This window comes from Neltuma alba, unplaced genomic scaffold (assembly GCF_004799145.2).
Source record: "Neltuma alba isolate B1F8T4 unplaced genomic scaffold, ASM479914v2 tig00010684_pilon, whole genome shotgun sequence".
NCBI lineage: Eukaryota > Viridiplantae > Streptophyta > Magnoliopsida > Fabales > Fabaceae > Neltuma > Neltuma alba.
The window spans coordinates 1196187-1206161 of record NW_021635524.1 but is presented as its reverse complement, the minus strand read 5'-3'; positions in this window follow the sequence as shown (position 1 = coordinate 1206161).

Sequence of the window (9975 nt, the reverse complement as noted above, 5' to 3'; positions counted from 1 at the left end):
TGTTACTTCCTTTTTAACAACATCAAGTATGAGTGGGTTAAGTCTTCTTTGAGGTTGCCTTATGGGCTTTGCATTTTCATTTAACAATATTCTATGAGTGCAAATTGAAGCATTAATACCAGGAATATCTGCTAGAGACCATCCAATTGCACTTTTATACCTTTTCAAAACAGCAAGTAATTGAGATTCTTCAATATCAGTTAAAGAGTTAGAGATTATCACCGGGAGTCTTTCATTTTCAGCTAAAAATGCATATTTCAGTGTTGATGGCAAGGGTTTAAGCTCCAATTCAGGAGGTTGAACTACTGAGGGTATCAGTTTCTTGAGCTCCAAGGTAGTGCAATTTTTTCCAGATTGCTTCAAAGCTTCAATACCAAAAATTTCAGTTGTACATTCATCCTCATGTGAGTAACTCTCCTTAGTTGGTCCCTGCAACAATGCATTTAAAACATTTGTAAATCCATGTGAAAACTCAAAGTTAGATGCAGAATAATCTTGAGGAATTCCAATTTCAGAAGTAAAATTAGATTGCAAAAGTGCACTCCCTATGCTGCATATTTCGGCAAATTTGGTTGGTGTCATGCTTAATCTCCTAGGGTTGGGAGTAGCTGCACTTCGCATGATTTCCAAGAGGTGTTCCAATTCTGCATGGTTAAAGAAATTAAGATCAAGTGACTTGTAAACAGGATTGGAATACAAAATGTGATAAGAATTTAAAGACAAATCCTGTTGTTCAGAAGGTTCAGCTGCATGCTCCTTGAATGGAGGTTCCTCCATGAGACTTGGGCTAGCCTTGCAATCATGAGTCTTGTGCCCTTCACCTTCCCCTTCTTGTATAAGAGTTGATTCACTCTCTTGTGCTGTTGAGAAATCTACAAGCAATCTTTTTGCAAGTTGTTCATCACTTGACAGTGTGGAGTTAGCATCAATGGAAGACTTAATGGATGAAACTGAAGACAACTCACTCCAAGTGGAAAGCCAGCCATCAATTTTAGAATCAATGCTAGGCACATCACCAAGGTGTGAAGAAAAAGAAGATGAAGGAGAATATATGGAGGAGAAAGAGATGAAAGAATCTTCAGTATCATCATTGTTATCATGCTCAAAAATAGATTCACACTCATTTTCAAGTGACACATCAATCATATTAAGCCCCAACAGAGAATAACCCTCATGTGGATGTTTCATCATCTCATACATATTAAATTGAATTTCTTGTCCACCAAATTCCATTTTTATAATCCCATCCTTCATGCAAATCATGGTATTGGCAGTTCTTAGAAATGGTCTACCTAAAATCAATGTGCTTTCACTTATGGCCTCATTAGTCATATCTAACACATAAAAATCAGCAGGAAATACAAGGTCTTTTACTTGAACCAAAATGTCTTCTAGATTCCCTTTGGATTCCTAATAGACTTATCAGCTAGTTGCACTAAGACACTTGTAGGTTTCATGATTTCAACTCCCAAAGCATAATAAACAGAACTTGGCATCACATTGATAGCAGCACCCAAATCTAGCAAAGCTTTAGAAATATGAAACTTACCAATTTGACAAGGAATGGAGAAAGCTCCTGGATCTTGGCATTTCACAGGTAATTGAGCTTTAAAAAGGGCTGAAACATTAGGGCCAACTTGCACCAATTCATTAGTTTTAAACTTTCTTTTGTTAGTGCAAATGTCTTTTAAGAATTTTGCATATTCAGGCACTTTCTTCAACAAATCCAGCAAAGGAATGTTAATTTCTACTTTACTAAAGAAATCTAAAACTTCTTTATTTTGTTTTTCTTTTGCAACCTTCTGCCCAAACATAAAAGCTTTAGGAAAAGGTAGATCTTTCAAGCTTACCTCCTTACCTGGACTTTCTGGTTTGTTGCTCTTGTGAGCATCTTCAACTTTCTCTTGCTCAATCTTTCCATTGTCCTGGTTAGGATCTGGAATTCTTGAAGAAGATTGCCCCAAGTCCTCTCTCAATGGTGTTTTATGGACGCCTTCATTATCTTGAATCAAAGAGCTTGCTTCATTTGTGCAGCCTTCAATAGCTACGCTTCTGAATTCAGCTTCCTTTCTTCCTTGCAGAAGTTGCTTCTCTCTTAAGCTTTCAGATTCCACACTTGGTGATATCTTTTGCTGGACAGAGCTTCTTTTAGTGTAATGATCTTCTTCCAAGTCAGATTCTACATCATTTTCATTGAATGTCACCTTCCTTCCACTCCTCAAATTTATGGCATTCAATGACTTGGGATTAATCACAGTATTGGAGGGCAGAGCTCCACTTGTTTTTGCTTGAAAACTACTGAGATTATCTGAAATTTGGGTCACAAAGTTAGCCAAGTTTGCAGTCTTAGTCTCCCATTGTTCAACCCTATTCTCTATGGCAGCCATTCTTGCATCAGATGCAGTGGTATGCTTATCAATTCTGTCCATTTGAGATGCCATAGCACTGAGATTAGCATTCATACTGTTCATGCTTTTCAACAAAAGAGACATGTCATCATTCCTTGAATTCCCAACTTCTTGAGTAGTTTGGGAAGGAACCATAGCTTGTTCTGAATGTTGACGTTGCTGGAACCTATTCTGCATGAATCTCTCCTTGTTGTTCTCTCCTCCTCCCCATCTAAAATTGGGATGATCCTTCCATCCTTCGTTATAAGTGTTGGAGAAAGGGTTCCTTTGCTGATATTGACCGGCTCTTTGTTGATACATGGCTGACACTTCTTCAAATTGAGAAGGGCAAGATTCAGTACAATGCATCATAGAACCACAGGAGTCACAAGAGGGAGCTACCAATGCTTGAGATGTTCCCATAGCACCACATTGTTTAGTTGACAAGAGTTGCTCCATCCTAGTCATTCTCTTGTCCATTCTTTCTGATAAGGCAGCAAATTGAGAGTCTAAGTTAGTAGGATTTGACCTTAAAATTTCATTGACAGATTGGTTATCCCTTGTGCTGAATTGCTGATTGTTGTTGGCCATCTTCTCCAATAATTCCCAAGCATTGTGAGGAGTCAAATCAAATAGTGAACCATGGGCTGCAGCATCTATTGTGTTCTTGTGATGAGATAGCAAGCCCTCATAGAAATACTAGACTAAATTAGACTTGCTGATTTGATGATTTGGACATTTAGAAAGCATAGCTAGAAATCTTGTCCAATACTCATACAAGGTCTCTCTACTATCTTGTTGAACTCCATAGATAGCCTTCCTCAATTTAGATGTCCTTGATGCAGGAAAGTACTTCTCTAAAAAGGCCTTCTTAAGTTGCTCCCATGTAAGTGTTGTGAAGTGTTGAGGTAGACTTTGCAACCATTCTTTGGCATTTCCCTCTAATGTGAAGTGGAAAGCTCTCCTTAGCACATCTTCCAATTGAGCACCATGGGGCTTCATAGAGGAACAAACCGCATGCATATTCTGAAGGTGTCTATATGGATCATCCCCTGCAAGACCAAGGAATCTTGGTAAGGCATTAATCAAAGTACCTTTTAGCTCAAAATCAACTTCAAAGTTATAAAAACCACATGGATCACAGTTCACACTTGAGTTATTGATTTCTCTAATGCTCCTATTCTCCTCATCTCTATTCAATTGAATATTAGCATTATGGAGAACATTTTCAGCTTGCCTTTCATTTTGAGGTCTATTTATAGCATCACCTCTCTCAGTTTGGGCATTGTTATTATTTTGATCCATTACAAAATGATTGTCTATAAACCCTCCTAATGTAGATTCAGATTCTGAGGAAGAACAAGATTCAACTTGAGGAAGAGAGTCACTCACTATAGGTTGCTTACTAGACTCAGCTATTTGTTTGGTTTTCTTGATTTGTCTAAGAGTTCTATTGATTTCCCAATCAAAAGGTAAAAGACCCTTATCCTGGGACATGCAACTAAAGAACACTAGAATAGACTAATAAAATAAATGTGAAAAAGCAATTAGACAAAAGACAGAAGTCAAAGAGAGAACAAAAAGCTAAGAGGGGATCAGGTGAAATCCGCCGCGGCCCCTTAACAGATCCGCCGCGGCCTCTATTACAGAGACGGTTGCCGAGCTGAAAATGGACAGGCGCTGCGGCCTCTGGTGCAATCCGCCGCGGCGCTTGTTGCATAATTGATTCTGTGAAAGGCGCTGCGGCGCCTGATGATATCCGCCGCGGCGCCTGGCACTGATAAACCAGATGGACGAATTCTGCAGCAGCTTCTGACACTGTTCACACCTTCACTCCTGCAAATTGAACCCCTTAACACAATGGTATTAGTTTGTCAACAAGAAAAATATCTCAAAAGCATAAAAACAACCAACCATCATTAGGTTAAATGGAAGAACAATTAAAAGGGAAAAGGTTGCTACAGCAAGGATTCAAACAATTCACAGCCTACTCAATTGTGTTAACTCCTTGACAACCTATGGAATGAATTTGAAACACAGCAAAAAGGGAAACTACTTAACAACAAAGCACAAAAGTGAAAATGCAACACAACTCAAAAACACTAAAGCTACTTTTTCTGAAGTTTTGGGTTTTCAAACATGAAAATTTTCTTGGCACACCAGTGAATTGCTCAGAACCTCAACAAGCAAGGCTCCCCGGCAACGGCGCCAATTTGATAAACCTTGTCGCTAGGTAATCAAAGTTTTACTAGGGAAAATGCAGCAAGTGAGGCACTACCTAGGTCATTCTTCACAAGGAGCCTTAAGTTGTATTTCAATTCTTAACAATTCACTATTAATTATCAAATTACCAAGATGAGAGCTTGAGTGCAGAAAAAGAGGAATCAAAACAAGAAACAAATCTAATGAAAGGTAAATTGCAAATGAGATTCAGATGAGAGATAGTAGTTCCCCTAGCAATTTATCCAACCTTCCTTGTTCAATCTTATAATTTGGAGTCTCTTAATGTCAATTAAATGGATAGATTCAGCTACTGCTCAAATCTCTCTTAACATAGATCAAAAGCAACTATCTTACTAGATTCATTGTTTTGATTCTATGAGAAGGAAAATCAATTGACAAGAACACTTGAGAAGCAAGTTGCAATTCTCTAAGAATGACCACAACTGTGAATCATCAATATATTCAACCAAAATTCAGATTTACAGAACAACAGTCCAAGTAAAACGAATTAGATTTACAAATCAACAAAGAATCCTCTATTCAACTGAACTAAAGGACACAACTCACATCTGAATGTTCAATCAGATCTAAATTCCAAGAAACATAAATCTAATCACTCAATCTTCATTCTAATCACAATTGTTCAACTGAAACAAATGACTCTTAGAATAGAAGGTAGAAAATAGATCTGAAATGACTCCCTGTTTAGCTCCATGAACTCAGGTCAGCTTCATTGCTAGAAGAACTTGGAAATTCAGCTACTCATATTCTGGATTAGGGTAGAAACAGCAAGAATTGATGAAAGATCCATGGTTGATCGGTGGAAATTGATGGAATTGGACGAAAATGGAAGAGAGAAATGAGAGAGGGCGGAGAGAGCAAGAAATTCGCGTCTGGAGGGAGAATGGGTAACTGAAAATCTGATTCTGGCTGAAGCGCGCGACTCTGGTTTTAAATCTGGAAATTTCGGTCATCCGCCGCGGCGCCTCCTTCTATCCGCTGTGGCCCCTTTCCTGTACGGCGTCGTTTTGATTAGTGAATCTGCGCTTCATGTAAACATCAATCCGCCGTGGCGCCTCCTTCTATCCGCCGCGGCGCCTTTCACCGAGAGCACCTTGGAAATCCGCCGTGGCGCCTTCCCAAATCAGCCGTGGCGCCTCAGACAGAATGGCAAAAATGCTACTGAGGCTTCCTGAAATTCATACCAAAGCAGGGATCAAAAGTACACACAAATAAAATCCTATAAAAACATGTAAAAACACTTGCAAAACCTCATAATTCTTCTCACCAACTCTTATGCACAATGGGAGCTAATTATGCCCAAAGTATGTAAATATAGATCGCAAAAGTATGTGTTTAGGGCTAGAAATGTATGCAAATAATGAGACTTATCATAATGTAATGAAAGGGTTTTGGGTTTTGAAGATTAAATTGAATTGTGACTAAAGTATATACAATGAAAATAAACCTAAGTTACTGTATTTTTGGATTTTTGATAAAATGATGACAGAATGGAAATAGATGATAGAGAGCCTCTTGAAAATGGATTAGTGCAATCATTGGTCACAAAAGATAATGGGAGTTTATTTTCACTAAGCTTCCTAAATAGTAAATCTCAAATATTATTGAGTCTAATGTCTTAATTCATGAATCCAGTGCTTAAGACATTGTGAAGTTCTCCTAGTGTGTGCTTATGATTAGTCAATGCATTAGATTCAATTAAAAACCCTTTTCTTCCCAAACAATTAACATGATCATGCTGAATGAAAAAGAAGTAAGTAGTCAAAACTGAATATGTACAATTGCATATATTGAAGAGCATAAATCCTCATTAACCAAACCAAAACACAAATTAATCATCCAATAGTGATTACAATCATAATCAAAGAGTTTAACTACAAATTACTATTCCTAAGACCTAGGAAATCATAAACCTATAGCTAAACAAAGGATGAAACAAGAAAACTCCCCTGGTGAGATTGGGAACTCAAGCACCATCTTTCATCTTCAAGAGGGTGGAATCCTAGCCCTCCATAGCTTAAAGTGCAGCTCTAATCGAAGTAAAATTGTCAATCATAATAGCTAGGAGCAAAGAAAAATAGGATGAAATGAAGAAAAGTTGAAGGAAATGGATGGGGAAGAAGGTGGAGATGGAAAGGTAAGAAGATGAGTGAATAGAGGTATAGGAGATGAGAGAATGGAGTGATGTTTCAAAAATAGGGTTTCCGAATATTTGAGGGGTTAATTTGGGCCAAATCATATGTGTGGGTACTCCATTTTCACATTCTAGATCCAAATCTGGTGTTGTTGATACGAGGACTTTGCTGTGATGAAGCTGTTCTAAGATGAGCTTTAGCAAAATTCTGCAAGTTTGCTGCAGCGAAGGAAAATGTTTGCCGCAGCAAAGCTTACTCAAGAGAAACTATAGCAAAACTTCTGCAAGGTTGCTGCAGCAAAGGGAAATGTTTGTTGTGGCGAACAATTCCAAAATTAATATTCTTAGTTCTCATGTTGTGTAATCCCTTGGTCTTCAATCTTGGCTCTAATTCTTAAGTGTCCTACAATGAAAAGCAATAATTTGAAGTATTAATTGTCCTAGAAATCAATCAAATACAATTAATAACCAATTATCACAATTTTATCTTCAAAAAGACACTAACTCAAAGCAAAGACTGTTAATCTAAATTAAGCATAATTACCACTACAAATCCACTTACCTGTGATAAAAGCCTTAAAAATGATATGAAATGACATAAAAGAATTGGGTTCAATAATTGGTTTTTAAATTTTTGTTTCTTATATGATTCTAGAGATCATGTTGGTAGACGGATTGCTTGTGGATGTTATTATTATAAGGATCCTCATTATTGGTTTTAGTTTTATTCACTTAATGACCAAATTCTAGTTAATACGTTAAGTTGTACTTAGAGACCCAACACTTGAAAATTGGTATTCTGTGATTATAATTACTTTCTATCGGGGGTGGAATCCCAGTAACCATGTTAGATGGGCAACCTTCCTATCTAAAATCATTTTGCATGCAAATAATTGTGATGTTTTTTTTAATGACAACAAATAATTGTGTTGTCATATAACTAAGGTTTATAGTATTAGTCAAATAATAAATATCCATGATAGGTCATTAGTTACTAGTTCATTTCTTTTCTATCATAGATAATGATAAGTAAACTTAGCCAACAAGTTTTCTAACTTTAATAGAGTGCCTGAATATGTAACTTTTTTTTTTCTTATTAAGATTAACCTACTTGTATATGTCATATAACTAAATAAATGTTAGTAATCAAGAGGCATAAAACAAATTTAATGTGCAAAGAAGAGAGGTGGCACATGCAGGCACATCAATAGTAGAATGGTAGCAAACTTCAATTGTTTGGTCAGGTTCCTCGAGATTTGGAACTCAAGTTATTATGACGACATAGTGATTAACAAAATAAAGGGCATAACTAAGATGCTTTAGAGTAACGATTAGGTGGGATATGGAGTTATTTGTCATATTGATATGGTAATGGAGTGTGAAGTAAAAACCATGCTTTAATACTAATTAATGTAGACATGAAAAGGGTAGAGAACTAAAAGTAGAAGTAGAAGTAGTAAAAATGCCTTCTTTTTTTTTGAATTTTTAAGAAAATTTGTTGTTAAATGTTATACCAAAGTTGTTAATAGAGTTACGGAACTTGACATTACTAAAGTTGTAAAAATGCTACTTTTTGAATTTTTCAGAAAACTTGTTAATTCCTATATAGAAATTATTAATAGAGTTACGAAACTTGTTAACGGCATTATTGAAGTTGTAAAAATGCTACTTTTTGAATTTATCGAAAAACCTGTTGTTAATAGCATTACAAAAATTGTTAACCATTATACTGAAATTATAAAAATTTTCAAAAAAAATTGTTCCCGGCCGCCGGATCTCTATCAAACAGTTGTTGAATTTTCCAAAAAACTTGTTGTTAATTGATATACTGAAATTGTTAATAAAGTTACAAAAGTTGTTAATTGTTATATTGAAGTTGCAAAAATTTTCAAAAAAAGATTGTTTCCAACCGCTGGAACTTGTTGAATTTTCCAAAAAACCTGTTGTTAACTGCTATACTGAAATTGTTTATAGTGTTACTGAAGTTGTTAACTGTCATACTGAAGTTTTAAAAATTTTCAAAAATATTATTTCCGGCCATCAGAGCTCCGATGACCAATTGTCGAATTTCCCGGAAAACCTATTATTAACTGATATATTGAAGTTGTTAATAACATTACAAAAGTTGTTAACTATTATACTGAAGTTGTAAAAATTTTCAAAAAAATTGTTTTCGACTACCGGAGCTTGTTGAATTTCTTAGAAAACCTGTTATTAATTGCTATACTGAAGTTGTTAATAGCATTACAAAAGTGGTTAACTATTATACTGAAGTTATAAAAATTTTCAAAAAAAATTGTTTCTGACTGCCAGAACTCTAGTGACCAATTGTTGGCCGGTCATCGGAGCTTCGATGACTGCCACCACCGGAGCTCTGGTGACCGGCCGACTAATGGGGGCTTTGGTATTTTAAAAACAATAAATAAAATAAAAAGCAATTTGGTTTTTTTCATTAACATGATAATTTCAATTTGGTCTCATGTGACCAAAATGGGATTTTGCAAATTCAATGGACGTTTCTGTTATTTCCAAGTTAATCTATCATTTTTTTGTCTTTTTCTCTAAAATTTTAGTGAAGCATGAAGTGTATTGGAATTTATGCTTGATCTTTGTAACATATACTTGTGTATGGTTTTTTTTTTTTATATTAAACTATATTGATTTGTTTTTAATTGGGTGGCGTTGGGGTTGTTGTGAGGTAACTCATATTGTGATAGAGATCACTTGTCAAGTTGTGACAGCTATTACCAGGACTCTACGGCCGGCCTCTTTTGGAGACCCTTGACAATATCCCTTGTCCTTCGGCCCCATTCTGGGATGACCTCTTCGGTATGATGACACCTCTCAAGCCAAGTGGGCAAGGGAGGGGTCCCATTCACCTGATGTGGTGATTTTGTTACCTTTAGCTGAAGTAGGGGTTGGGTCCTACCAGAGTCATGAGGAGAAGATAAGGATGCTTAGACTTACTGAGGCTATTTGAACTTTCAAACCAGTTTCAGGTCTTGGAATCGGCTAGGAATTTCTCTTGAGTTTTTTTGGAGTACAAAGAATATATCATTCTAAATTAAAACATAAGAGCGCTCCTAAGTAATTAATGGACATATCGATTTACGATTTATCTTAGAATTGATCGTCTAAATTAGTATCCCAAAAGCTAGGGGCCCAATGAATTCTCCATTAGTGCCTCGAAACGAGGCCGAAGAGACAGTC